General features: G+C 36.7%; 1 long non-coding RNA gene across 1 annotated transcript in view; it reads left to right on the top strand.

Annotated features, from left to right (window-relative positions):
* Positions 1–1414: 1414 nt before the first annotated feature.
* LOC141706147 (uncharacterized) overlaps positions 1415–27879 on the top strand; it is an 83052-nt gene continuing 56587 nt past the window's right edge. Inside the window, exons 1-2 of the long non-coding RNA XR_012568672.1 lie at positions 1415–1537; positions 1623–1680. This is a non-coding gene — a long non-coding RNA (uncharacterized LOC141706147). The remainder of the gene's footprint in view (positions 1538–1622; positions 1681–27879) is intronic.

The raw sequence follows: 27879 nt of genomic DNA, 5'->3' as shown, positions 1-27879 counted from the left end.
TTGCGACTCAGTCTCTCTCTCTCCTACCTGTTGTCGCCACACAACTTATACTCTTCGCCACACAACTTATACTCTCACCCCTCATCGCCACAGAAATAAAGTGTAGCTGTTCAAATTCAAAATACTGGGATATTATTAAGCCACGTAGTTTCTTTATCTCTCCTTCAATTCTATCACTACAAAACCAATTTTTCAACAGATTGGTTTCAACATTTTCTTAGAAAAACACCATTAAAGCTCTGCAGAATTTTTCTCGTAGAGTGGGTTGATTTCATTTATTGAAATTAAGGAGAGAAGTGCTGCCCAATTTATTTCACACCACTAAAGCCTTACAAATTTGTAACACTCATTATTTAAAACTCTCTTGATTGTATTTAAAATCTTTTGATAGAAACTTTGAATTTTTAGGGTGATAGATAGAACCCAAAATTGATTGCTATTATTTTGGTTCTCTCTATATTTGTTGCTTTGAATTATTTATATTCGGAGTTGTAAGCAAACCTTTACGGTTTAATTTTTTAATAAAAAGAATTATTCCGTGAATCTCTTAGTGTTTGTTTATTTCGTTTTCGAGGTTTATTTTCCGTTGCAATTAATTAACGAAAAACAAAAAACATACATTCACGCCCCCTCTGTATGTATTTTTGGACCTAACAGGCTTTGAAAACCATTCATAATTGCATAATTATCATGCACAGGTTGGTTAACATGAAATGACATATTATGTGCAAACATATTTGTAATAACCCAATTTTTGGAATTTTTGAAACACGGATAAATAGTAACTTTTATTGATGATGCTGATTAAGAAAAATTATCAGACCACGCTATAAAAGAGTACTTTTATGGAAATTCTAAGATCATATTAGTATTCCATAAAGTAAATGAGTGTATGTAAAGGTCGTTAGAATTCGAATCCGGATACTTTTATTTTTCCCGAAAATCCACCAGATACCGAAAGAAATGTGTATAAGGTAACATGATTAAAAGGATTTAAATTCAAGGATTATAAGAGAGGATCATAAAAGGAATATAAAATATTGAGAAAGGTTTAGGGGAACCCAAGTAATAAGATCCCAGATATGATCTCTCAAACGACGAACAAGAACGAAAGTTAAGCGAACCGTAAAACAAATAAGCGACCAAGAGACAAGCTTGTACAAGAAGCCAAGGATTGTGACATCATCAAACCACAAGGAAAGGACATGTGTTAAAAAGGTGACACAAGCATGGTGACATAAGCATGACAAAAAGAAGTGTGTTGTTTGTTGATTCTTGGCCATGCAAAAGTTACCATGGTAAAAGATCAAAATTTGCCAAGCCAAAAAGGAAATCAACCAAGCAAAATATCATAACACAAAAATTAAAAATTTGACTTTGCTCCCATGAAGAGAAGCTCTCGGCCAAAATAAACCCAGCAACTTGAAATTGTCATATCTCCTTCAATACTCACTCAAATGTTGTGTTCTATATCTCGTTGGAAAGGTATTGAGATGGCCTACAACTCTTGTTCACAAGTATCGTCCAAATAAGCATGGTAAGACCCTCATTTGTATAGTTCTTTCAATCATACTTTTAGAAATTTCAAAGCCTAACTTTGTGTTCTTGATTTCTTTGGAAAGATCAAGCTTGTAGGAGGCTCACTAAGGCTTCCTAGCAACTTAACACCTACCAAGGAAGGTATAAACTTCAAACCATAGCCTTTAATTTTACTATTAGTGAGTTTGATGTTTGGTTTTCAAAATGAGAAGCATGATCTTTGATTATTAGTAGTTTAATTTGAAATTGGAGTGATTTGGTGAATGAATCTTGTTATAGTTAATAGAACTTGATTGTGGTTGGTTGAGATGAAGAATCTGGAGAATAAGGACTGGTATAGTATTATGTAGTTGAGGTTGTTGGGTCCCAATGTGTTTGTAGAAGGGGGGGTTGAATACAAACAGTACCAAATAATCGAATTAAATGCGGAATAAAAAATGTGAAACAAAATTCAAGTTAAATAAAAATATTATTAAACTTGAAAGGTGTTACAACAACTGTATCGATTACAAGGTATTAATCTCAAATCAATTATCACAAATCTAGAATAAATTCGACATGAACTTTTTCTATTTTTGCAATAATTAGAATCAAATGCTAAACGCGATTTGAGATTAAGTTCTAGGGATTTTAATCCGCTAGATTGATACACAAGAACAAGATAAATAATTCTAGTGGTTTGGATTTAACATTAACAAACTAGAAATTGATCTTGAATTTCTGCAGAGAAGAATGATATATTTCAAAGGCGGCTGCTTTCTTTTGTTCTTGTATTTGATTGAGATGATTAAATGATATGCTGCTTCTCTGCTTCTATTTAAATCAACAAAACCAATAGAATTGACTTGGCATGACAATCCTATAGCTGGCAAGACTTTCGGTAGGACAATTGAATGAACTAGCAAGACAATCTGAATGAACTAGCATGACAATCAGAATGAACTAGCATGACAATCAGAATGAACTAGCAAGACAATCATCCTCCTAGAGTAACTTTCGGTATGACAATGGAAAATGGCCTAGCATGACAATCGGTATGACAATCCTGATTGTCATGCTAGTTCATTTTCAATTGTCTTGCTGATTTAATGCTTGAATTTAATCCAATTAAGCTTCTGAAAATTCCTAAAATTCCTAGAATTAATTCAGAATTAATTAATCAATTAATTTAATTAATAAATAAATTATTCTTCGCAGATATAATTTATTTTCTTAATTAAATTAGATGACTTAATTAATTAATAGAGAATTAATTCTAGTCTTGAGCAGCAACCATTCTTCTGCAAATCTTCTGAAAATCACTGAAAATTATGAATCAATTCCATCACTTCAACGTTGACACTCGATGTACTGTCTGGTTCATGAGTGACTAACTTCCGTGACGTTTCTTCATGTCTTGACTTTGACACTTTGATTTTCTTCAGATTAAATCCTTGTAATTAATTGATACTCTGACGAGATCTCTGTCACTTGATTAAATCCACGATCTTGACTTATATCACTGAGGCATGATCAATTTCTTGAACTTCTTCCAGTGAATTAATTCCTCAAGTCTGTAGATGAACCTTGTCTCTGAATCCTTTGACAGATATTACTTTGCGAGATCTCTCTGACGGTAGATCCACTATTTACTTATTACATTCTTATTTGAGTTGAGTTGAATCCTCGAATATACAAATAGGTCTATGACATATGACTTACAATCTCCCCCTATTTGTTTGTTAGACAATAACACACAAATACCTAGAGGATAACTCAACTAACAAATAAGAAAAAGATATAAATATACATGCAAAGTAAATAGCAGAAAATTTCTGGATGAGATTTAACATTTTCCAGATTCCAAGTAGATGTTCCTCTAGACTGAACATATCTTCAAGTAGTTTCATCTTCATTTGTACAACCACATTTCCCTGTTGAGAAGCCCATATCTCTTGCTTCTCCCCCTATGAGAATCAACTGATTAAAGAAGATCACCTTCGTTTTACCACCTCTCCCGTACAATAGGATCCGCATATAAAAACCAATGGTACTCCCCTAACAGCTTCTTCCCTTACTAGGAAATCACCTTGTGTTTACCACCTCTCCCGTACAATAGGATCCGTAGTTAGAAACAACAATGGTGTGGTGTAGTGTACATGTAGGATCTTTTTCTTCCTCCCTGCTATTTCTCCCCCTTAGTTGATGAATCCTCCAAACTATTACTTAAGCTTTTATCTCCCCCTTAAAGAAGGAATGTATGCCGTCGTCTGAAGGAGTTCTCATATTTCACTTGGTTGGAAAAGAAATAACAAGTAGTTTCTTTTTCTTCCTCACTGTGAGTGTGTGATTGTGTTTTAGTGTACCTCACATGTGTTTCACTCTTCTCTCCACTCGTGTTTACACTCAATCTCACAAGTGTATCACTCTTCTCTCATAGCTCCATAATCCAGCTGTACCTGCAAGGAAAATCACCTTAGCCATCCTTTAAGGAGGTCACAGGTGGTGCAATGGGAGTTCACAAATCCCCATCCTTGTTAAACTCGTCAGATAAATCTGAGTCATAATCTACAAGTTGCTAGTTTCCCTTTTAGGGTTCCAGATTTGAATTCTGGGAAGGTAAACAATGATCCAACAAATTTAGCATAAGGATCAAAGTTCCCTTCTAATGTCTGTGAAGACATTTCCTTGTGACTTATCAGGTAATATCTGAATCATTGTCAACAAGTTGCCGATCTGCACCTATGTCAGATCCACTATCCGCAGATGCATCCAGGGGATTTAAGCCTGGGGAGGTAGACACTGACCACTGACATATGGCTTTTGGATCAGTATCCTCTCCTAACACCTGTAAAGGCAATTGGTCCACTAACGAACCTTGAACAATCGAATCTGACCTTAAAATGGTCGAAACTCTTGTTTCCGTCAACTCATCCTTTGTGTGTGTAACCTCTCCTTGTGCATCAAGAATTGATTATGTTTGAAGTGGTGACACTACATCGGATACCTTGGCCGACAGGCAAAATTCAATAGATGCACCCTGTTGAGAGAATGAATCTAGTAACTGATTTTGTGCCTTTTCAACCATTACATCTTTTTGAGAAGATGTATGGGGGCTAGCAGTTGTCTCGGTTTAAATACTACTCATCTATGTAGGAGACAGAGCTACTGGGTTGACTACAGAACCTTCCTTATGTGGTGCGCTAGGCACTATCTCCCTCACGCTCATTCATACTACATTTAGTGGTAAGAGAGTGTTGGTTGGTTCTGTTTTTGTGTTTGTCTTTACAGTCTGGGATAGACGTTGTGGGTTTTCAACCTCATGACTGTCAATGAAAGAAAGTCATTGGAGACTGAACCTGTATCATAGAACATATGGTAATAGAGAGAAAATGATTTACAATAGTGATTTCAAAAGATTTTACATGAAATAAGAAATCACTAATGTAGAAAGAAGTTTAATTTTGTTTTTCAATATGAATGAGTTTTTGATAAAACATTGATCACTTAGGGTAAAGTCTAAGTAATTCTCATTCATGTCAAAAGCTTACAAATATCTGCAACATAATGTTAACAACATATCATTGACCGATACTTGTCAAGTACTTTAGATACTAATTGTTATGTTGCATTAACAATATACCACTGCACATATAAAACAATATGTTTGTGCTTAGTGATAAGATAGTTATAAATATGACGACTCTACTAGTTCATATAAAATTATAACTTCTGTTAGAGTGCCATACCATGTCCTTGACGATTGCTTGAGCAGTATACTAGTTCATACCAACCTGAAGTGAGATTGTGAAGAAGAGATTGCATAGTCCAATAGATCTACAGCTGCAAAGTCCATGAACTGTGGTGCACTAACTTCCTCTTTTAACTCACAAATCAGGAGTACACTTGTACACATCTTACTAGAGTACAATTCCAAGTGTAATGTGAAGCAGGTGCCTGATATGTCGTAATATTCTCAAGTCTCGTCACTGTTGCTATATGTTAGATACTGCTTCCTGATAATAACCTAGCACAATATACAAAATTACAATGATAACATTCCCAGCTTGCAAACAGCCATATCCCTCAGATAAACCTTTGCTGTTATCTCCAAAGGTAACCAGGGGGCCAGCTTTCTCAACCACATTTGATAGCAGGGCTCTATCTCCGGTCATATGTCTTGATGATCCACTGTCAAGAATCCACACTACCGGTTATACTTGTTTAATGCCCTGCACTACAAATGGATTAGACCTTCTTCGGAACCCAAACTTGGTTGGGCCCGGCATACTTGTAGAACTGTCCTTTGTCAGACAAAACAACATTTTTAATTTTAACGATCTCAACATTCTCAATGACTGAACATTTGACCTTGTAAACAGCCTTAACAAATTTCTGTTTAAGCTTAGGCACAAATGTCTCCTTTCTAGCCTTAGAAGGACTAGCAGTCTTAGACCTATCATGCTTCTTGTTATTCACATGCTGACGAGGAGTAGTCTTATCATTAGACACATACTTACCATTAAAATAAGCATACATCATATTAAAAGCACAAGACATACAATTAGCAACACCACATGCTTTATGAGAGTGATTAACAGCAGGCAATTTATGCATGGTAGACATGGCATTATTGTTATCCAACTCATGTGTGTCTGAGTTAGTCTCAGTTGCTTTCACAACTTTGACTGGAACTTTCGACTCACTTGACTTGGAAACAATCTTCTCATAAGCATGATCTTCAGCACGTATTTCTTCTTGAATAATAGAAGAGGTTGCATCAAATGGTTCAGCAATTGATGCTTTATAGAGGGGTTCATCAACACCCTTAAGCACATGTGGTACTTCCCTCCCTTTAGCACAGACATGAGGAGGGGAGTTTATGCCTAATTCTCCAATAGCAGCATTGTAATCATAACCTATTCCAGATGTTTGATTAACAGCTTGCTTACTGTAGAACTCTTTAGCCTTCGAACAAGAATTGAAGTAGGCTCTAACCTTAGTCTCAAGACCGGTGATCTTGTCTTTGAGAATAGTTTCGAGTTTTCTGTAACAGTCAACTCTATTCTTTAGAAAAGATACCTGTTCTTTTAATTTGTCTTGATTAATGTGCACAAGTCTTAATTCATTGACCTCTTTCTCAAGGTCTGTGATCTGTAAACTTAACAGTTCATTATCACGACGTGCACAATCTAAGTTACCTCTTAGATGATAAACCATTTCAGCATCAGAAAGTTTTACCTCTATTCTTGACGATGAAGCTTTTCCATCAATAGCCATAAGAGCAAGATTTCCTTCATCTTCATCTTCACTGTCAGTATCATCCCAGCTTCTTCCCTTTGCCAGATAAGCCCTTTCAGAGTTCTTTCTTACTTGCTTTGGCTTCCTACATTCTGTGGCAAAGTGTCCCAACTCATTGCAGTTATAGCATCTAATGGTGCCCCGATCAACCATCCCTGTTTGGTATCCACCACTGCTGGTGTTAGAGGATGAAGATCCACCTTTCTGGAATTTGTTGTAGTTGGACTTGTACTTCAGCTTGGGATTCCTCTTGAATCTGACATGGGAGAATCTCTTGACAATTTGGGCCATTGACTCGTCTTCCAATTGCTCCAGCTCTTCCAAGGAATAAAAATCATCACTTGATTGATTTGTAGTAGGAGGATCATATTCTGCTACTAACATATTTTCCTCAGCCTTGGAATACTGTACCATTCTCTCCAATTGTTGAGATTGCTGTTGTTGTTGACCTTCAGCTACAAGTGCAGTAGGTGTGCTGACCATTCTATCCTTCCCGTAGACTTCCTTCTGTTGAATCTGCTCCAACTCATAAGTTTTTAACACTCCATAGAGCCTGTCCAAAGAAATCTCACTCAGATCTCTAGCTTCTCTAATGGCAGTGATTCTATGTTCAAGATGAGCTGGCAGTGTTACAAGGAACTTTTTGTTGACCTCCCTGATTGAATAATACTTTCCATTGATGTTCAGGTTGTTGATCAACGCATTGTACCTCTCAAACACTTCAGTAATTCCTTCTCCTGGATTTGATTTGAAATGTTCATATTCAGAGGTTAGGATTTCCAACTTGTTCTCCCTAACTTCCTCTGTGCCTTCATTAATCACCTCAATAGTTTCCCACATGTGTTTAGAATTTTTACAGTTCATCACATGTCTGTTCATCAAGGGATCAAGGGAATCAATTAATATTAATTGAAGGCTGGCATCCAAGGAGGCTTCTTCCTTCTCAGCAGGAGTAAAATCTTCAGGCTCTTTTGGATAGGTTCTAGCTTCAGTAGTCACCACACCATCTATTATTACCTCCGGTTCAATAACCATCGGAGTTTTTATACCCTTCTTTAACAAGTTTGAATATTTGGGATTTGCAACTTGTAAAAATAATAGCATCTTCTTCTTCCACATGATATAATTCTCTTTATCAAATTGTGGAATTTTAACGGTTCCAACTTTATGTGAAGTCATTATGAATTTTTGAATAAATAAAAATTCAAGGAGTTGAAAAATCACAAAAGTCTAGGATCTTGATTTGTTCGTTAATCAGAAGGCTCTGATACCAATTGTTGGGTCCCAATGTGTTTGTAGAAGGGGGGGTTGAATACAAACAGTACCAAATAATCGAATTAAATGCGGAATAAAAAATGTGAAACAAAATTCAAGTTAAATAAAAATATTATTAAACTTGAAAGGTGTTACAACAACTGTATCGATTACAAGGTATTAATCTCAAATCAATTATCACAAATCTAGAATAAATTCGACATGAACTTTTTCTATTTTTGCAATAATTAGAATCAAATGCTAAACGCGATTTGAGATTAAGTTCTAGGGATTTTAATCCGCTAGATTGATACACAAGAACAAGATAAATAATTCTAGTGGTTTGGATTTAACATTAACAAACTAGAAATTGATCTTGAATTTCTGCAGAGAAGAATGATATATTTCAAAGGCGGCTGCTTTCTTTTGTTCTTGTATTTGATTGAGATGATTAAATGATATGCTGCTTCTCTGCTTCTATTTAAATCAACAAAACCAATAGAATTGACTTGGCATGACAATCCTATAGCTGGCAAGACTTTCGGTAGGACAATTGAATGAACTAGCAAGACAATCTGAATGAACTAGCATGACAATCAGAATGAACTAGCATGACAATCAGAATGAACTAGCAAGACAATCATCCTCCTAGAGTAACTTTCGGTATGACAATGGAAAATGGCCTAGCATGACAATCGGTATGACAATCCTGATTGTCATGCTAGTTCATTTTCAATTGTCTTGCTGATTTAATGCTTGAATTTAATCCAATTAAGCTTCTGAAAATTCCTAAAATTCCTAGAATTAATTCAGAATTAATTAATCAATTAATTTAATTAATAAATAAATTATTCTTCGCAGATATAATTTATTTTCTTAATTAAATTAGATGACTTAATTAATTAATAGAGAATTAATTCTAGTCTTGAGCAGCAACCATTCTTCTGCAAATCTTCTGAAAATCACTGAAAATTATGAATCAATTCCATCACTTCAACGTTGACACTCGATGTACTGTCTGGTTCATGAGTGACTAACTTCCGTGACGTTTCTTCATGTCTTGACTTTGACACTTTGATTTTCTTCAGATTAAATCCTTGTAATTAATTGATACTCTGACGAGATCTCTGTCACTTGATTAAATCCACGATCTTGACTTATATCACTGAGGCATGATCAATTTCTTGAACTTCTTCCAGTGAATTAATTCCTCAAGTCTGTAGATGAACCTTGTCTCTGAATCCTTTGACAGATATTACTTTGCGAGATCTCTCTGACGGTAGATCCACTATTTACTTATTACATTCTTATTTGAGTTGAGTTGAATCCTCGAATATACAAATAGGTCTATGACATATGACTTACAGAGGTTTTGATGTGTTAATAATTGTGGGTTGTTTGGTGAGGTTTTGGTGTAGTGAGAAACTTGGAAAACTCGTAAATATAGCCGTCATAATGCCCGTTTTCCTTAGACTGTTGTACATGAATCTCGGAACAGATAACTCACTGACCAATATTTTAAATTTGCCATGTTTAGCAAGAGCATGTCGTAAGCTTCATTTTGGTATGTGGTTCGCTTAGATCCGATTTACGGTTTAGGAGAAACGACCGTTTTAAGTAACGGCGTTTCACGAACGAACCTTTACCCCTCACTTTACTTTGAGACCTTGGTTAAGGCCCTTAAATGACTAATTGGAGTATGAAACAATTATGTAAAGTGGATTAGGCAGTTGGTAGAGTACTCGCGAAAGAATCGCCTTAAAATTCTTAATGGATAATTTATTAAAAATGGTGGAGACGAGGGTACTCGAACGACTTATGTGATTCGTTAAGCGTAAGAGTGACCATAAGCGAACGTTAGGGTTCAATTGGTTAAAGTCTAGTTTCTTAAGCAACCGGGGTTTAATTCCGACTAATGTTGTTGTTCATAGATTATCGGACCCACTCTAAGCTTAAGTCTATCCGGGAACACTCATACAAGTTTTCTACCCGTTATACTGTTGTTGTGATGTATATATATGTATATGCATTATCTTGTGATAGATGCATGGTGGTTAATTAGCAAATCTTGCGATATATTGGAGCATGTGATATGGTATATATGCATGTCTGTTTCGTAATCTTGATATATATTGTTGATTCAATTGCTTATAAGTTGCATAATACCTATGCTAGAGATAAGCAGTAGTTGCGTATACCCTTAGTATAAGGGAACCAAAGGTGAACATTTTCTAAAACCGGGAGTCGATGTTTCCGAGTATATTATATATATATATTTATAGATATAGTTTTCAAAACTATGAATCGAATAAGGTTTATTCGATAACTTTATTTTATTAATGAATATTATTTTGAATATTCATTCGAGGGCTTATGACTCCGTCTATTTTATTAATGAATATTATTTTGAATATTCATTCGAGGACGTATGACTCCGTTTATTTTATTTAATGAATATTATTATTTGAATATTCATTCGAGGACTTATGACTCCGATTATTTACTAATTATTATTCTTTATTTTATTTAAAGAATAATGTGTCAATAATCAAACTCACTTTTGATTATTCAAATAAAGATCCTACTTTCGTATAAGTATATCTTTGGTTATTTAATATTCATTTCAATTATGAGTTTTAAAACTCCTACCTCGATTATTTTTATAAGGATCACCCTTATGGGAATATTATTTAAATAATAATATTAAGATATTTTCTGTTATTCCCAGTGGACTAACAATGAGATTTACAGAAGGTTGGTTGAATGTAAATCTCAAAACTTTTTCAAATTTTGAGCAGTTTCTAAGGCTAAGTGTTTGAGTGATCAAATGTGTGTGAATTTCTTGAAGCTGATGCAGACAGATATATATTCAAACACAAATGTAATGAACACAAAGAACTTAAAAAAAACTTTTCTGGTGGATTTGTTGTTCCACCAGAGATGTGTTATTTCAGAAAATCTGTGATTCAAAAAATTAAATCACAGCTGCTTCCTAGTACAAACTAGATGATTTTCTCTTTTGATATTTCTAAACAGCTCAAGGAAAATTCATATCTAATTACTAGCTGCTACTTGGTTTATATATCACCAAGTTTACAAGTGAAGACAAACTGTAAAATATAATTGAAAAGATTCTTCACATGTTTCTTCTTCATTTCTCTATCCAATGCAATCTAGAGTAATCTGTAAATCTTTGAATACTTCCTTGTTTGCATCAGAATGGAAATGATGCATTTTCTTGATTCCTCCTAGAGGCTTCCACATTCTAGTATGTCTCTGTCAATCCATGTGCCTCTGTCAGCTTGTGAATTGTCACTATCAACTGCTAATGAACTAAGCATTCGTTGAAGCTTTCATCCGTTGATGCCTTATCCGTTGAGGCTTTATCCGTTGAAGTTTTATCCGTTGATACATTATCAGTTGAAGTCTTTATCCGTTGAAGCACTTATCCGTTGATGGATATTATCCGTTGAAGCATTTATCCGTTGATGGATATTATCCGTTGAAGCATTGTTTCTTATCCGTTGAAGGTCTTCAATATCCGTTGACACTTCTTCACTTATACAAAATTACAAGGCATGAAATATTTACAATTAGCCCTCCTATTTGTACATCCATTAGTAGTCAACATGACTGATTATTTCCTAACAACATCTAAGAATTACAGCTTGATACCAGAGAGTGAAATGTGCTATAATACTAAACTTATTGCTAAGTAAAGCTACTCCTTCAACGGATAGCCAAGATGGTCTTATCCGTTGAGGCTACAAACACTAGATTTCTACTTAAGTGTTTTGCTTAACTTATCATCAAACTAATACACATATTCCTAACAGTCTCCCCCTATTTATGTCTACTAGAACTGTAGGCATAAATTTGGGTTTAGCTTGATGATAACAAAATACTTAACAAATATATAAACTGTAACAAAGTAGAAATTCAAAATTGCTACAAAAATGTATATGCTGAGATGGAATTGAAGAATTACATTGTTTCCAAGGGTGCTCCTTTAGCCTGAGCAAATTACTTTCTTTTCCTTTGATCCCTGGTTTTCTTTCCTAGCCTCCTGTCATTCTCCTCTATTTGAAGTTGAAGTTGTCTGTAGAATTCAGCTTCATCTTCTTCGTTGATATCTAACTTAGATTGCATATCCTTGAGAGTTTCATTACTGGCAATCTTTAGCTGATCTTCAATTCTGAAAAATCTTCTGACTCCTTTGTTGTCTCTGAACTCCATCAACCAATGAGGTGATTTGTGAATTATAATTCCTCTTTCTTGAATGAGTAAAGTTCTAGGCAAGGCATTTGGCTCCCTCCAAGTTTTCCTTATGTTTGCAATCTTGTTGAGAATCTCAGTCTTGGCAGTCCTGGTAAAGCCAGAATCCTTCTGTATGGCTGAGTAGACTCTAATCAAGGTAGAGTAGCCTTCATTCAGAATTCTGTGAAGAGGCCATATTCTTTCCCCAGCTAATTTGTATTTGAACACTAGTCTCTCAGGTAGCTGTCTGTAGGCAGCTATTCCCCTTACATCCTCCAGCTCATCCAGATAGAGTTCAATATTTGAAAATTCTTTTATGTCACAGATGTGAACATAATCATCTTTAGAGGTTTGAGGTTTAGGCTTAGGCTTCTGTGTGAATTTGATTGAGGCTTTAGAGGGTGTTGATTTGATTCTTCTTTTCTGCTTCTTTGATGGTGGAGAAGAGGTTAGGAAGGTGGGCAATTTGATGGTGTCCCAATCAATTGGTTCCTCCTTGGGAATGATTGTTTCACCATGAATATTCATGAAGGGGTCAGGTACAATTGGTTCAGGAATAGAGGGTAGTGGTTTGGATATTGATTGGGTTTCTTCAGTCTTATCTACCTTCTTTCTCTTTGCATTGACCTTCTTTCTTTTCCCTTTCTGCCATTCTTCCTTACTTCTTTCCTCCATCTCAGTACCAACCATGTCCCCCATAGCTTCATCTTCACCTTTGTCTTCAATTTCTTTTTGTTCCTCAGCCTTACTTGACTTTAGCTGTTTTTCAAGCCTTGCTTGTGCTCTTTTGTCAGCCTTTAGCTGTTTGGCTTCTTCCTTCAACCTTTTGGTTTCTTCCCTCTTGGCTATTGAGAATTTGGGATGTCCTTGCATCACACATATGCTCTTTCCCTCTCTGAAGATAATAGCCATGTTTCTCCTTATAGCCTCATCCATGGTCTCTTTGAGATATGCAATACTTCTACCTAAAAGCTTGTCCTCATCAGCTTTTGGAAGAGGAAAATCCACCTCTTTTAGAGGATTCTTTGTAGAGTCCTTATTGGATCTGTTGTTGGGCTTGAGAACCATAGGTTGCAGATCTTTGGAAGAAGTTTCTCCATCCTTATGCCTCCCTACTGGCTTGAGTTCCATAATAATTGATTCCACTTTTGTGCTATGCTTCACAGATTGTGATTGAGAAGTTGTAGAACCAAATATTAGTTGCATCTTTTCATCAATCTTCTTCCTTTGCTCTTTGACTTGCAATTCAGCTGCTGCTATCTGGATTAGATCAATTCCATCTAGCTTTCCTTTGACTTGAATAGTTGGAGAAGTTGTGATGACAGGAACTAGCACTTGAGAAATCTGAACTGTTGTAGATGGCTCTCCTTCCCCTTCCCTTTTATTCTCCCCCTTTTTGTTATCATCAAGGGTAGGGGTCAAGCCTTGTGCTTGTGCCAGCTGTATGAGTAGATTTGTTTGAGTTTGTTGATTCTGAAGAATGGTGACCATAGAGTCTTCAATGATTTGAACCCTATCTTCCAATCTGGCCAGCCTCTTGTCAGCATCAGATGCTTTCCTCAGTCTCCCCAACAAATCTTGCATAGTACCATAGAGTATAAGTGAATCCAATTTCTCAGCATTGTAGGATTTCAGATCAGCAATGTCCAGCTTAAGCTCATCCACACTTAGATTTTGCTGGTAATGCTGCAACTGCAAGAGATGCAGAGAGTCCAGATGAGCTTGAAGAATTGCCTTGGTACCAGCATCCTGAGTCTCCTGAAGGGCCTGCTGAATTGTCATGACTTGTCTGACCAAAGTGACACCAAACTCTCCTGGTGTTGATGGTTTTTCCCATGCCCATGCAGGAAGATCAGGAACAGAACTTGGGCCTGCTACTCCCCCTAAGTTCATGCTCTCATTCAAAGAATTAGAGTCATCATCATTAGAATTTACTCCAAATTCTTCAGATGGCTCACCAGCTTGAGAAGGCAGCCTGTTGACAGCAGCTTTGTCTCTGAGAAGAGATTCTGAAGTGTGTATAATGTGTAGTGTCTGTTCTGCCTCCACATTGCCCTGTGCAGCCAATAAATGATAGGCTGAAACAGGGTGAGTAAAAGTGTCAACATCCAAGGAAATGTTATCAATGACAGCTTTGTAATGTTGCTGAAATTGTCTTTCCTTATCTGCATCATCCACTTTCATTAACTCACTAGCAATGACTGGATCCACCCTTATAGCTTCTGTACCTGCCTTTCTCTCAATTTCTCTCTGTTCTTGCATCAGGGGCTCCCCCTGGCTCACACACACCCTCACACCCTCACCTTCACCTTCTAAGGTGGCACTCCTCTCACTCACTTTTGCCATGCTGGAAGAAATAGCATGCATTTGGTGACTCTCAACCTCTCCTTTTGCCTGGGAGCAACCCAGCCTCTCACTCAAAAGATCACTCCCTTCCCTCAAACCTAAAAGAGATTGTACAGTTGCCATGTCCTCTACAGTTGGAATTGTTTCTGTTAAGTGTGTAGAGACCATCAACGGATAGGGAGTATCCGTTGAAGTAGAAACTGATGGTATCAACGGATAACTGCTGTTAAGCTTATCCGTTGAAGAACAACCACTTGTCAACGGATGAGAGATATCCGTTGAGGAAGGAAAAGATGTAGATATAGAAAGTGATATAATTGTTGAATCTGTGTGGATTGATTTTAAGTGAGGTAACACAGATTCTTCAACTACATCTGAAAGAATTGGATGATGATCCAACAAATCATCTAAAAGATGATGATCATCAGGTTTTGAGTGGGGCTCCTCCCTGAGTTTTAATGAGGGAGAATCAGGAATTGATGTGAATATCATATCCACATCCAGAGAGGGTGTTGGAGAGTTTGATGAATGGTGTGTTTCTATATTGAGAGAATGGGGCTGTGATTCCACATTTGTTGGAATCACATCAAGCTGAATTTGAGAAGGCACAGATACTGGTGGATGTATCTGTGCTGTGTGTGTCCCTTGTGTGGAAACTAGGGTTTTGGCCTTCTTCTTCCTTGAAAAGGCTTTAAATGGTGAATGTGTGGCTTCAGTGTCCCTCCCTCTTTTGTTCTGTGTCCCTGGTTGGGGACTATTTTCAATAGTTACATCCTTTTGGGAGGATGCAACTAGGGATGTGCTGGACTCCTTTTGAACCACCACAGTCTTTTGAGAGACTGTGGCTTGGCTGGTTTGGGTACCACTCACCTCTCCCACCTTATCCTGGGGGCTTTTTGATGTTCACCCCTCCCCTCACCACTCACACCCTGTTCACTCCCTTCAGGGTTTATGGTAGTTGTTACAACTGTTGTCTTTTGAGAAACAACAGAGGTAGGTTTCTTTGACTTGACTTTGGAAACTTTAGATTTGGTGGCTTTGGTAGGAGCCTGTTTGGATAGAGACACAGGTTCCATAGCCACACTAGAAGGCAAAGAAACAGTGGGGTTGGAAGTAGTAGGAGTTATAGAAGTATTTACCTCACTTACCTGTGGTGCACTCATGATTGGCAAGTATACCAATGGCACCTGGCTGTTGAGGTTCATTTGTTAGGTCACACACACACTGTAGAGGGGATGAATACAGTGAATAGTACACTCAAATCGAACTTTAAGAACTTAAGTAACAGAAAACAAACTTTATTGAAACAATAAACTCTGTTACAGTATGAAACTGTTACCTCTCAGTGATGAACAAATATCACGAGAGCTGTGTTAGGTCCCAATTTGTTTGTAGAAGGGGGGTTGAATGCAAACAATACCGTTTAATCGAATAAAATGCGGAATAAAATTGTGAAACAAAATTCAAGTTAAATAAAACTTTTATTAAACTTGAAAGGTGTTACAACTACGGTATCGGTTACAAGGGATTAATCTCAAATCAATTATTACAAATCTAGAATAAATTCGACATGAACTTTTTCTATTTTTGTAATTAAAAGATCAAATGCTAAATGCGATTTGAGATTAAGTTCTAGGGATTTTAATCCGCTAGATTGATACACAAGAACAAGATAAGTATTTCTAGTTGATTGGATTTAACTTTACAATCTAGAAATTGATCTTGAAGTTGCAGATGAGATGAAATATTTTTCTGCTCCTTTTTCTTTTGTTCTTGAGTTTTTGTTCTGTAAGATTGCTATTTGTTTGTAACAGACTTCTGCTTCTTTTTATCAAACAGCCGAATGTTAATTGATCTGGTATGACAATCCTTTTTCTCAGTAAGACTCGGTGTGACAATCTTTACAACTAGTAAGACAATTAAAATGAGCTAGCAAGACTTTCGGTATGACTATTGATTGTCATACCGATTGTCATATTAGTTCAGATAAATTGTCTTGCTGAATTAATAACAGATTTTAATCTAAACAGAAATTCTAATAAGACAATTAAATGTATTGGCATGACTTTCGGTATGACTATTAATTGTCATACCGATTGTCATACTAGTTCAAATGAATTGTCTTGTTTTGAATTTAAGCAGATTTTAAACCAATTAAAATCTTGTAAATCCTCAATATTAATTCTAAATTAATTAATCAATTTAATTCAATTAATCAATAAATTAATCTTTGCAGATATAATTTATTTTCTTAATTAAATTATATGACTTAATTAATTAATAGAGAATTAATACTAACCCTGAGCAGCATCCATTCTTCTGACAATCTTCTTAAAATCACTGAGACTTATGAATCAATTCCGCCACTTCAATGCTGACACTCGATGTACTGTCTGGTTCATGAGTGACTAACTTTCGTGACGTTTCTTCATGTCTTGACTTTGATACTCTGATTAAATCCTTGTAATAAATGATACCCTGACGAGATCTCTGTCACTTGATTAAATCCACGATCTTGATTTATATCACTGAGGCATGATCAAATTCTTGAACTTCTTCCAGTGAATCTTCAAGTCTGCAGGTTTCTTTATCCTTTGACAGATGTTACTTTGTGAGATCTCTCTGATGATAGATCCACTATTTACTTATTACATTCTTATTTGAGTTGAGTTAAATCCTCGAATAAACGAATAGGCTATGACATATGCCTTTCAATCTCCCCCTATTTGCTTGTTAGACAATAACAACAAATACCTAGAGGATAACTCAACTAACAAATAAGAAAAAGATATAAACAGTAATGTAAAGTAAATAGCAGAAAAGTTCTGGATTATATTTAACATTTTCCAGATTCCAAATGAAATTTACAAGTGAATACAAGATAGATGTTCCTCTAGCCTGAACATATAACTACATTAGACTATCTTGATTCATAAAGCTCTAATCATATTACATTGAGTTTTGAGCTAATTGACTTCAGTTGTCTTCTCTTCTGACTTCAGCTTCTTCTAAATCTTGAAGCAATTCCTTGTCAAAGACACGATCCTTTTCTGAAGTGAAGCTTGCTGGTCTGACTGGTTGAACTCCAATTGACTTCAGCTTATTCTTGATCTGATTGTACCTTTTAATATTCTTTTCACAATAAGCTTGAATCAAATCAGCAGCTTGAGTCTTCAACATGGATGAGTATCCAGCAGTTCTTAAATGATGTTCCATCCAGACCAGATGCTTAGCTGAGTAGTCTTTAAGAGATTGTACATCTAGCTGACAGATTTGAAGACAATCAGACTTAAAGAATCTCACCTGATGAGGATTGTTGACCACTTGAGGACTAGCCCTGCTGGCAAACTCTTTGAGCCTTTCTCGAAGAACTTCATTCAATTCTGAGCTTCTTTTGACCTTGTTGAGAAGAACCCAAATCTCTGACAAAGAACGATTCTCGAACAGATGAAGTGACACCTTGAATGATCCTTCACTCTGACAATATACAAAAATGCTCATCTCATTTAGGGATCTATCAAAAGCAGCTGTGATCCTTGAGACTTCAGTCTTGATAGCATTCATGTACATGTCATTGTTAGGATTTGAGATTTCCAGCTTGTCAAGAAGATGTAAGAACTGCCTATCATTTTTAGTGCTCAGCTGAGGCATATCAAGTACTCTCCTAGCTTCATCCCATTTTTCACCAATCTTTAGTCTGACATCTCTTCTCCTTTCTTGAGCCTTAATGTCATGAAGACGTTGCTTTTGAAGAGTTTCTGTTCTTTGAATGTCTTTCCTCATGTCAATGATCTGAGAGACCTTCTTGAGTTCAGCTTCTTTTCTTTTCATCTCTGACTGCTCCTTCTGAAATTCTTTTTCAAACAGAGGATCCACTTGAGCTTCTTCTTCCCATTCTCCAAAATCACTTTCCTCTTCAGCTTCAAATAAACCATCTTTATCTTCCTGAACTGGTTCAGTGGGAATGTCAAAAATATCAAAGTCATCCTATTCTCCACTGTAGTAGACATCATCAGCCTTTCCTTTGTCTCCACCAGAGGTATCTTTTTCCTTCCCTTTGGCACTACTCCCTTTCTTCTCCCCCTTAGTTGAGGGATCCTCTTCTGACCTTCCTTTGGAACCTCCATTACCTCCAGAGCCTGATCCTCCACCAGACGGTCCTTCAAAATAAGTTCTTTGTTCTTCATTAGGGCAATGAAAATTCTTGATCATGAAATATAGGTGCTTCATCCCTTCATTGAGATGTTCCATGCCCGTCTCTATCTTTAGAAATCTTGAGGAGTCCAGTGAATGATTCATCTCAACGAGGTCTTCAAGAGAAGTCATTCTTGTATGTAGAGAGCAGAAGTTGGATATGTCATCAGCTGATAAAGTTGGAGTGTCCTGAATGGAATTGAGCTTTGGTATTACAGTGGTCTTGAGATCTGAGATGTCATTCCTTATGATTGCCAGCTGATTGTTGACAGAGGTGGAAGAAGAAGACCGTTTAACCACTTGTGCCTTGAATGCTTGAGCTTCAGCTTGGCTTTTAGCAAGTTCTTCTTTTAGAGCAGCAATTTGAGCTAACAGGTTTTGAGTATCTGTGTCTGTGTGTGCTCTCACCTGAATTTCACTCATGTTTGGTTCACTCACCTCACGTGCTTGTGTTTCTCTCAATATAATTACTCGTGAGGAGTCTTCCTGTTGCTGTTCTTCTGTACCTGCAGTAAAAATCACCCTAGCCTCTTCAAGAGAGGTCAGTGGTGGTGCAATGGGAATTCGCGAGTCCCGATCCTCAGTCAAACCTATCATTTCATGTGAAATAGATGTCTGAATTGCTTCAGGGATAGATTGACCGAGTTGCCCTCCACTTTCTCCAGATAAATCTGCGAGTGGAGAATCCCGTGAGGGAGCCAGAGGTGTTTGATCTGGGAGGGGAGAAAATGACTCTATTAAGGATGGCGGAGAGTCAGATTTTCCCTCTGAAGCATGTGACTGCTCTTCTGTCGTAACTATGGCAGGCACTGTAACCGACTCTACGTGCACTCCTCGCTCTGTGTCCTGAGTATGATCTGGGGAAGTGTATGGTTCCATTGTGAGTAATGGAATTGTGCTTGACTCAGTACAAGATGCCATGACCCTATGGCGAATTTCAATAGATGCATCCTGTTGAGAGAATGCCTCTAGTAACTGTTCATTGGCCATTTCAAAGTCCATGTCCTGTTGGGAGGACAAGGATGGGCTTTCAGATGCCTCAGAATATGTTCTTCTTTTCTTAGGAGGAGGCAGAGCTGAGGGTTCACTCATATTTAACAATGTACTACTTTCTAGTAATCTTCTGGGTAACATTTTAGACAGTGGGGGAGAGGTTGAGATAGAATGTGACTTTGTGTTTGGCTCTATGACCTGGGATTGAAGCTGTGGTTCTACAACTTCATGGTCAGCTCTATCAACCACTGGGGGTCTTTCAACAGAAGTAGGAAGGGAGTGAGAGTGAGGAATTACTACCTGTAATGGAAGAGCATCTGATGTTGGAGGAGCCTGGGTGGCTTGAACCACTGGAGGTTGAGGTTGCTGTTCATGACCGGGAAGATTGAAAATAGGTAAAGGAATATAAGTGGCCATGAAAGCAGATACAAGTACTGGAACTTGCATGAATTTGAAGGTTGTGTCTTGACGAGTGTAAATCTTTTTGCTAACTGGAGGGGGTTCGGTTACTGCAGAGTTAGCAAAAAGGGCTTTGTGTTCAGGTGTGAGAAGATGATCTGCTATAAGCATGAGAAAACGAGCATAGTAACATGATACCCTACGATTTGTAGAATGATCACGTAAAGCAGAAGTTAGACGTCTCAAGAAAATGGGAAAAAGTAGTTTGCCAAAATTGATCCTTTGATTGTAAACAACCGCAAGACCAATATACTGCAGAGTGGAAGTGATGTTATGAAAATTGGATTTTGTGCAGTTGGCAAACACTTTGGAAAGTGTATCGAAGAAAATATCCCATTCAGACACCAAATTGGATTTAGAAAGTTTGGTTAAATTGATCACCCCCTGATAGTGAATAGCATGGAAAAAATTTGTGATATCATTTTCAGAGGGTAAATTACAGAAATTGTCTAGTGGAAAATTTAACGCACGATTGACGACTGTTTCATCAACTACATACTGTGTGTTTGCGACGGTGAATGAAAAAGATTTTGAATCATTGGCCACAGTAGAGGTTGTGCAAATCAGTCTAAGTAGATCGACGTTTAAAATCACATTTGATTTAATAGCAGAGCTAACAATCGAATGGTCATTTAAAAATCTAATCCATGGCTTAAATTTTTCCACATCACATTTTCTTGGATTAAAATAACCAACCTGATTATGCGCGACAATTTGGAAATTGAGAGCCATTTAAAATAATAATAAGACACACGCTTTTCAGAATTTTAAGAATAATACTAAGAAAATTCGAATTAATTAAATTAATTTAATAATTCGAATTAAATTAATTATAATCGAAAAATTTAGACAGAAATGTATCTCGTTAAAATTCTTAACTCACAAACGCAGTTTTGAAAAGCCAACAGACACAAATCAGAAATTAAAATAAAAATAAAAAGTTCAAAATCAACAAACACAAATTGAATTTGAAGGGGCAAACTGATATATAAAAAAATTTTGAAAATTTTGACAGCACTCCTGTATGTATATATATGTAAGTATATATCACAGGAGTGAAGATTCAGTTTGCTGAGTAAAAACTCGAGCAAGGAAAGAAGCAGTTCGTTGGTTTTAGTTCGAAGAGAGAGAAGAGAGAAAATGAAGACAAAAAACTGTTCGACTTAAGAAAAGAAATGAACTGATGAAAATGGTTAAAAAAAAAACAAACAAACGCCTTTATATTACAGCTGGTATGACAATCCTGGATTGTCATACCGATTGTCATACCAGGCAAAAGAAAGGAGAAGAAAAAAAATAGAAATAAAAGAAATAACAAAATAAACACTGAGTATATATAACTGGTATGACAATCTGATTGTCATACCGATTGTCATACCAGTAGAACAAAAGAAAATATATATATATTTTTTATAACTGGCAAGACAATTGATAGTCATACCGATTGTCTTGCCAGTATAAACTATACTGAAAAACACTAATATGACAAATATATATCGAAATGACTTTCAGCAAGACAATTTCAATTGTCTTGCCGATTGTCATTTCAGTAGAAATACAATCAAATATGTACAGACTAATAATATTTACAGAAACAAAGACAATATATCAGAATTTATTATTTTTATTCTAAAAATAGATTTCTATTGAATTTTAGCAAATAAAATTCATAGAAAAATATTTTTAGAGAAAATAAAATATTCTGAGATATTTTAAATTAACAAGTAGGGAAAATAAAAACAGATAAGATAATATAAATTACATAGAAATAAGCAAGAAATATGATAAAATGATAAAATAAATTTGCACATGAATTTTTCATTTATGAAAAATTCATTTGTAAATTCATTCAAGAACAGATCCCAGATATTAACCAAATTAATCACTAAAACTATTCAACATGCCCAATTTACCAACTAATCTGATAAATGTGGATTCGTCAAGTGGTTTAGTGAAAATATCTGCTATTTGTTCTTCTGTTGGAACAAAAAATAGTTCAACAGTACCATTCATGACGTGCTCTCTAATAAAATGATACCTGATGTCAATGTGCTTTGTCCTCGAGTGCTGCACAGGGTTGTTGGTGATGGCTATTGCACTTGTATTGTCACATAAAATAGGAATTTTGTTCAATACAGAGCCATAGTCTCGTAGCTGGTTCCTAATCCACAAGATCTGAGCACAGCAGCTTCCAGCAGCAATATATTCAGCCTCGGCCGTTGAGTTGGAAACTGTTTGCTGTTTCTTGCTGTACCATGAGACTAGCCTGCTTCCTAGGAATTGACAACTTCCTGAGGTGCTTTTCCTATCAACAACACTTCCTGCATAATCTGAATCTGTATATCCAACAAGGTTAAAACCAGATTCTTTAGGGTACCAAATACCTAGATTTGGTGTTCCCTTAAGATATCTTAAGATTCGTTTAACAGCAACGAGATGAATATCTCTAGGATCCGCTTGGAACCTTGCACATAAACATGTAGCATACATAATATCTGGTCTACTTGCAGTAAGATAGAGTAACGAGCCAATCATACCTCTGTAGCTTGTGACATCTACCTTAATGGAGTTTTCACATGGTTCAAGCTTGACAGCTGTAGTTGATGGAGTCCTTGCTGATGCAGAATCCTCTAGATTGTACTTTTTGAGGAGTTCCTTGAGATACTTGGATTGATAAATAAATGTTCCATCTAACCTTTGATTTACTTGTAATCCAAGAAAGAACTTCAGCTCTCCCATCATGCTCATTTCAAACTTGCTGTACATTAACTTAGCAAATCTCTTACAGAGATTATCATTAGTAGACCCAAATATTATATCATCCACATAGACTTGGACTAATATAGTATCATTCTTATGTTTTTTAGTAAAGAGAGTTTTGTCTATGACACCTCTAATAAAGCTATTTTCAATAAGAAATTCAGAGAGAGTGTCATACCATTTTCTTGGAGACTGTTTTAGCCCATAGATAGCCTTGAAAAGAAAGAAGACAAAATCCAAATGATCCGGATCTTCAAAACCAGGAGGTTGCTCTACATATACCTCTTCATCCAGCTTTCCATTCAGAAAGGCGCTCTTGACATCCATTTGATAAACTTTAAAGTTTGAGAATGCTGCGAATGCCAGAAATATCCTGATGGCCTCAAGTCTAGCCACTGGAGCATAGGTTTCATCATAATCAATGCCTTCAGCTTGAGAATACCCTTTTGCTACCAGTCTTGCCTTGTTTCTCGTAACCACACCATCTTCATCTAGTTTATTCCTGAATACCCACCTAGTACCAACAGCTTTCTTGTGTGTAGGTCTAGGTACTAGTTTCCAGACTTGTTGACTTTCAAACTGATTGAGCTCATCTTGCATAGCAATCACCCAATCTGGATCAGTTAGTGCTTCTTCAATCTTCTTAGGTTCCATCTCAGAAAGAAATCCTGAGAACAGACACTCATTTTGAGTAGCACGTCTAGTTCTGACTCCAACATCTGGATCACCAATAATCAACTCAAAAGGGTGAGCTTTATTCCAGACAGTCTGTCTTGGAAGATTTGATCTTGATGATTCTCCTTGAAATTCATTGTGATGTTGTGTCCTACTAGATGATCCTTCAGCATCTCCCCCTGAGTTGTTGCCATATTGACTTGAAGATTCTCTGTCAGTAGCAGTGGTATCTTCATTGTTGCCAAAGTTTTCATCACTATTACCTTGAGTATCATCATGATTAACAGGTTCTTCACCAGCAACAACCTCAGGTTCTTGACCATGTTCTGATTCTGAATCTGACGTATCATCAAACTTCAGTTTCTCAGAAGGATCTTCAGTTTGGATACTAGGGAGTTTAGTGTCATCAAATGTAACATTGACACTTTCAGTTACTTTATGTTGATCAATGATATACACTCTATATGATCTTCTTCCATATCCAACAAAAATACCCTCATATGCCTTTGCCTCGAACTTACCACGACGATCATCTCCATCCTTGAGCACGAAGCATCTGGCACCAAATACATGAAAGTATTTGATAGAAGGTTTTTGTTCATTCAAAATCTCATAAGGAGTTTTCATGAAGTCTTTGTTGATTAGAGTTCGATTCTGAGTATAACATGCAGTATTGACAGCTTCAGCCCAAAAGTACATTGGAAGACCTGATTCACTTAACATCGTTCTTGCAGCTTCAATCAATGTACGATTCTTCCTTTCTACCACTCCATTTTGCTGAGGGGTTCTAGGAGCTGAAAATTGTCTGGTAATCCCTTTGTCTGTACAAAATCCATTGAGAAGTGCATTCTTGAATTCTGTCCCATTATCTGACCATATTGCTCTAACAGGGACGTTAGAATCTAACTCAATCATCTTGATATGATCAATCACAACTTGTGGTGTTTCATTCTTAGAGTGAAGAAATAAAACCCACGTATACTTGGAATAGTCATCAACTATCACAAGACAGTAACACTTCTTTGACATAGAAAGGATATTAACTGGACCAAATAAATCCATGTGCAATAATTGCAGAACACCAGTTATGGAAGATGTGTCAGTGCCTTTGTGACTTGCTTTCTTTACCTTTCCTTTCTGGCAAGCCTCACATAGTCCTTCTGGAGAGAATTCCAGCTGAGGCAGACCTCTTACCAATTCTCTTTTGACAAGAGAATTCATTGTTTTGAAATTGAGATGAGAAAGTCTCTTGTGCCATAGCCAACTTTCATCTGACGATGCCTTTGCATGGAAACAATTGACTTCAAGATTGCTTCCAGAGTTCATGTCAGCTACGAACAGATTTCCTTTCCGGATTCCCATTAAAGAGGGTTTTTCACTTTTCTTGTGCAGAATCTGACACTTCAGCTTGTCGAATAAAACATTGTAGCCGTTGTCACAGAACTGACTAATGCTAAGCAGATTGTGTTCAAGTCCTTGCACAACATATACATTTTCAATGATAACATTTCCAGCTAGCAAACAGCCATATCCCTCCGTTAAACCTTTGCTGTTATCTCCAAAGATAACCACTGGGCCAGCTTTCTCAACCACATTTGATAGCAGGGCTCTATCTCCGGTCATATGTCTTGACGATCCGCTGTCAAGAATCCACACTACCGGTTGTACCTGTTTAATGCCTTGCAATACAAATGGATTAGACCTTCTTCGGAACCCAAGCTTGGCTGGGTCCGGCATACTTGTAAAATTGGCCTTTATCAGGCAAAACAACATTCTTAATTTCAATATTCTCAACATTCTCAATGACTGAACATTTGACCTTGTGAACAGCCTTGACAAATTTCTGTTTAGGCTTAGGCACAAATGTCTCCTTTCTAGCTTTAGGAGGACTAGCAGTCTTAGACCTATCATGCTTTCTATTATTCACATGCTGATGAGGAGTAGTCTTATCATTAGAAACATGCTTACCATTAAAATAAGCAAACAACAGATTAAAAGCACAAGACATACAATCAGGAACACCACATGCTTTATGAGAAGGATTAACAATAGGCAACTTATGCATGGTAGACATGGCATTTGTGTTATCCAACTCATGTGTGTCTGAGTTAGTCTCAGTTGCTTTCACAACCTTGACTGGAACTTTTGACACACTTGACTTGGAGACAGCTTTCCCATTAGCATTATCTTCAGCACGAATTTCTTCTTGAATAATAAAAGAGGTCTCATCAAATGGTTCAGCAATTGATTCTTTATAGAGGGGTTCATCAACACCCTTAAGCACATGTGGTACTTCCCTGCCTTTAGCACAGACATGAGGAGGGGAGTTTATGCCTAATTTTCCAATAGCAGCATTGTAATCATAACCTATACCAGATGTTTGATTAACAGCTTGCTTATTGTAAAACTCTTTGGACTTCGAACAAGAATTAAAGTAAGCTTTAACCTTAGCCTCAAGACCAGTGATCTTGTCTTTAAGAATAGTTTCAAGTTTTCTATAACAGTCAACTCTATTCTCTAGAAAAGACACTTGATCTTTTAATTTATCTTGATTAATGTGTACAAGTCTTAATTCATTGACCTCTTTCTCAAGGTCTTTGATTTGTTGATTTAACAATTCATTATCACGACGAGCACAATCTAAGGAACCTCCTAGATGATAAACTAATTCAGCATCAGTAAATTTTACCTCTTTTCTTGACGATGAGGTGCTCGCATCACTAGCCATGAGAGCAAGATTCCCAACTTCTTCATCTTCACTGTCAGTATCATCCCAGCTTCTTCCCTTTGCCAGGTAAGCCCTTTCAGATTTACTCTTCTGATTAGAATCGTAAGAGTTCTTCCTAGCTTGTTTTGGCTTCCTGCATTCTGTGGCAAAGTGTCCCAACTCATTACAGTTGAAGCATCGAATGGTGCTTCGATCAACCATCCCTGTTTTATACCCACCACTGCTGGTGTTAGAGGATGAAGATCCACCTTTCTGGAATCTGTTGTAGTTGGACTTGTACTTGAACTTGGGATTCCTTTTGAATCTGACATTTGAGAATCTCTTGACAATCAGGGCCATTGACTCATCCTCCAATTGCTCCAGTTCTTCCAAGGAATAATAATCATCTCCTGATTGATTTGTAGTAGGAGAATCAAATTCTGCTACTATCACATTATCTTCAACCTTGGAAGACTGTACCATTCTTTCTGACTGTTGAGATTGATGTTGATATTGTGGTTGTTGTTGTTCATCAGCTACTAGAGCAGTAGACGTGCTGACCACTCTTCCTTTCCCGTAAACTTCCTTCTGCTGAATCTGCTCCAACTCATAAGTCTTTAACACACCATAGAGCTTTTCCAAAGAAATCTCACTCAGATCTCTTGCTTCTCTTATGGCAGTGATTCTATGTTCGAGATGAGTTGGCAGTGTTAAAAGGAACTTTTTGTTGACCTCCCTGATGGCATAGTATTTACCATTAATGTTCAGGTTGTTGATCAATGCATTGTACCTCTCAAACACTTCAGTGATTCCTTCCCCTGGATTGGATTTAAAGTATTCATACTCAGAGGTTAAGATTTCTAGTTTGTTCTCCCTAACTTCCTCCGTGCCTTCATTAATAATCTCAATAGTTTCCCAGATATGTTTGGAATCTTTACAATTCATCACATATCTATTCATCAGGGGATTAAGGGAATCTACTAAGATTAATTGAAGGCTAGCATCCAGGGAAGCTTCTTCTATTTCAGCAGGAGAGAAGTCCTCAGGATCCTTCACATAAGTTCTCGCTTTGGTGATCACCACATCATTTTCTATTACCTCTGGTTCCATAACCATAGGAATTTTTGGACCCTTCTTCAACACTTGCAAATATTTGGGATTAGCAACCTGTAAAAACAGTAGCATCTTCTTCTTCCACATAACATAATTTTCTTTATCGAAAAGTGGAATTTTAACGGTTCCAACTTTTTGTGTAGTCATTATGAATTTTTTGAGTGAATAAAAAATTCAAGAAGTGAAAGAAACACAAAAGTCTAGGATCTAGATTTGTACGTTAATCAGAAGGCTCTGATACCAATTGTTAGGTCCCAATTTGTTTGTAGAAGGGGGGGTTGAATGCAAACAATACCGTTTAA

The sequence above is a fragment of the Apium graveolens genome, chromosome 2 (assembly GCF_009905375.1).
Source record: "Apium graveolens cultivar Ventura chromosome 2, ASM990537v1, whole genome shotgun sequence".
Taxonomy (NCBI): Eukaryota; Viridiplantae; Streptophyta; class Magnoliopsida; order Apiales; family Apiaceae; genus Apium; species Apium graveolens.
The sequence above is the reverse complement of the archived record's forward strand: the minus strand, read 5'-3'. Positions and strand labels throughout refer to the sequence as shown.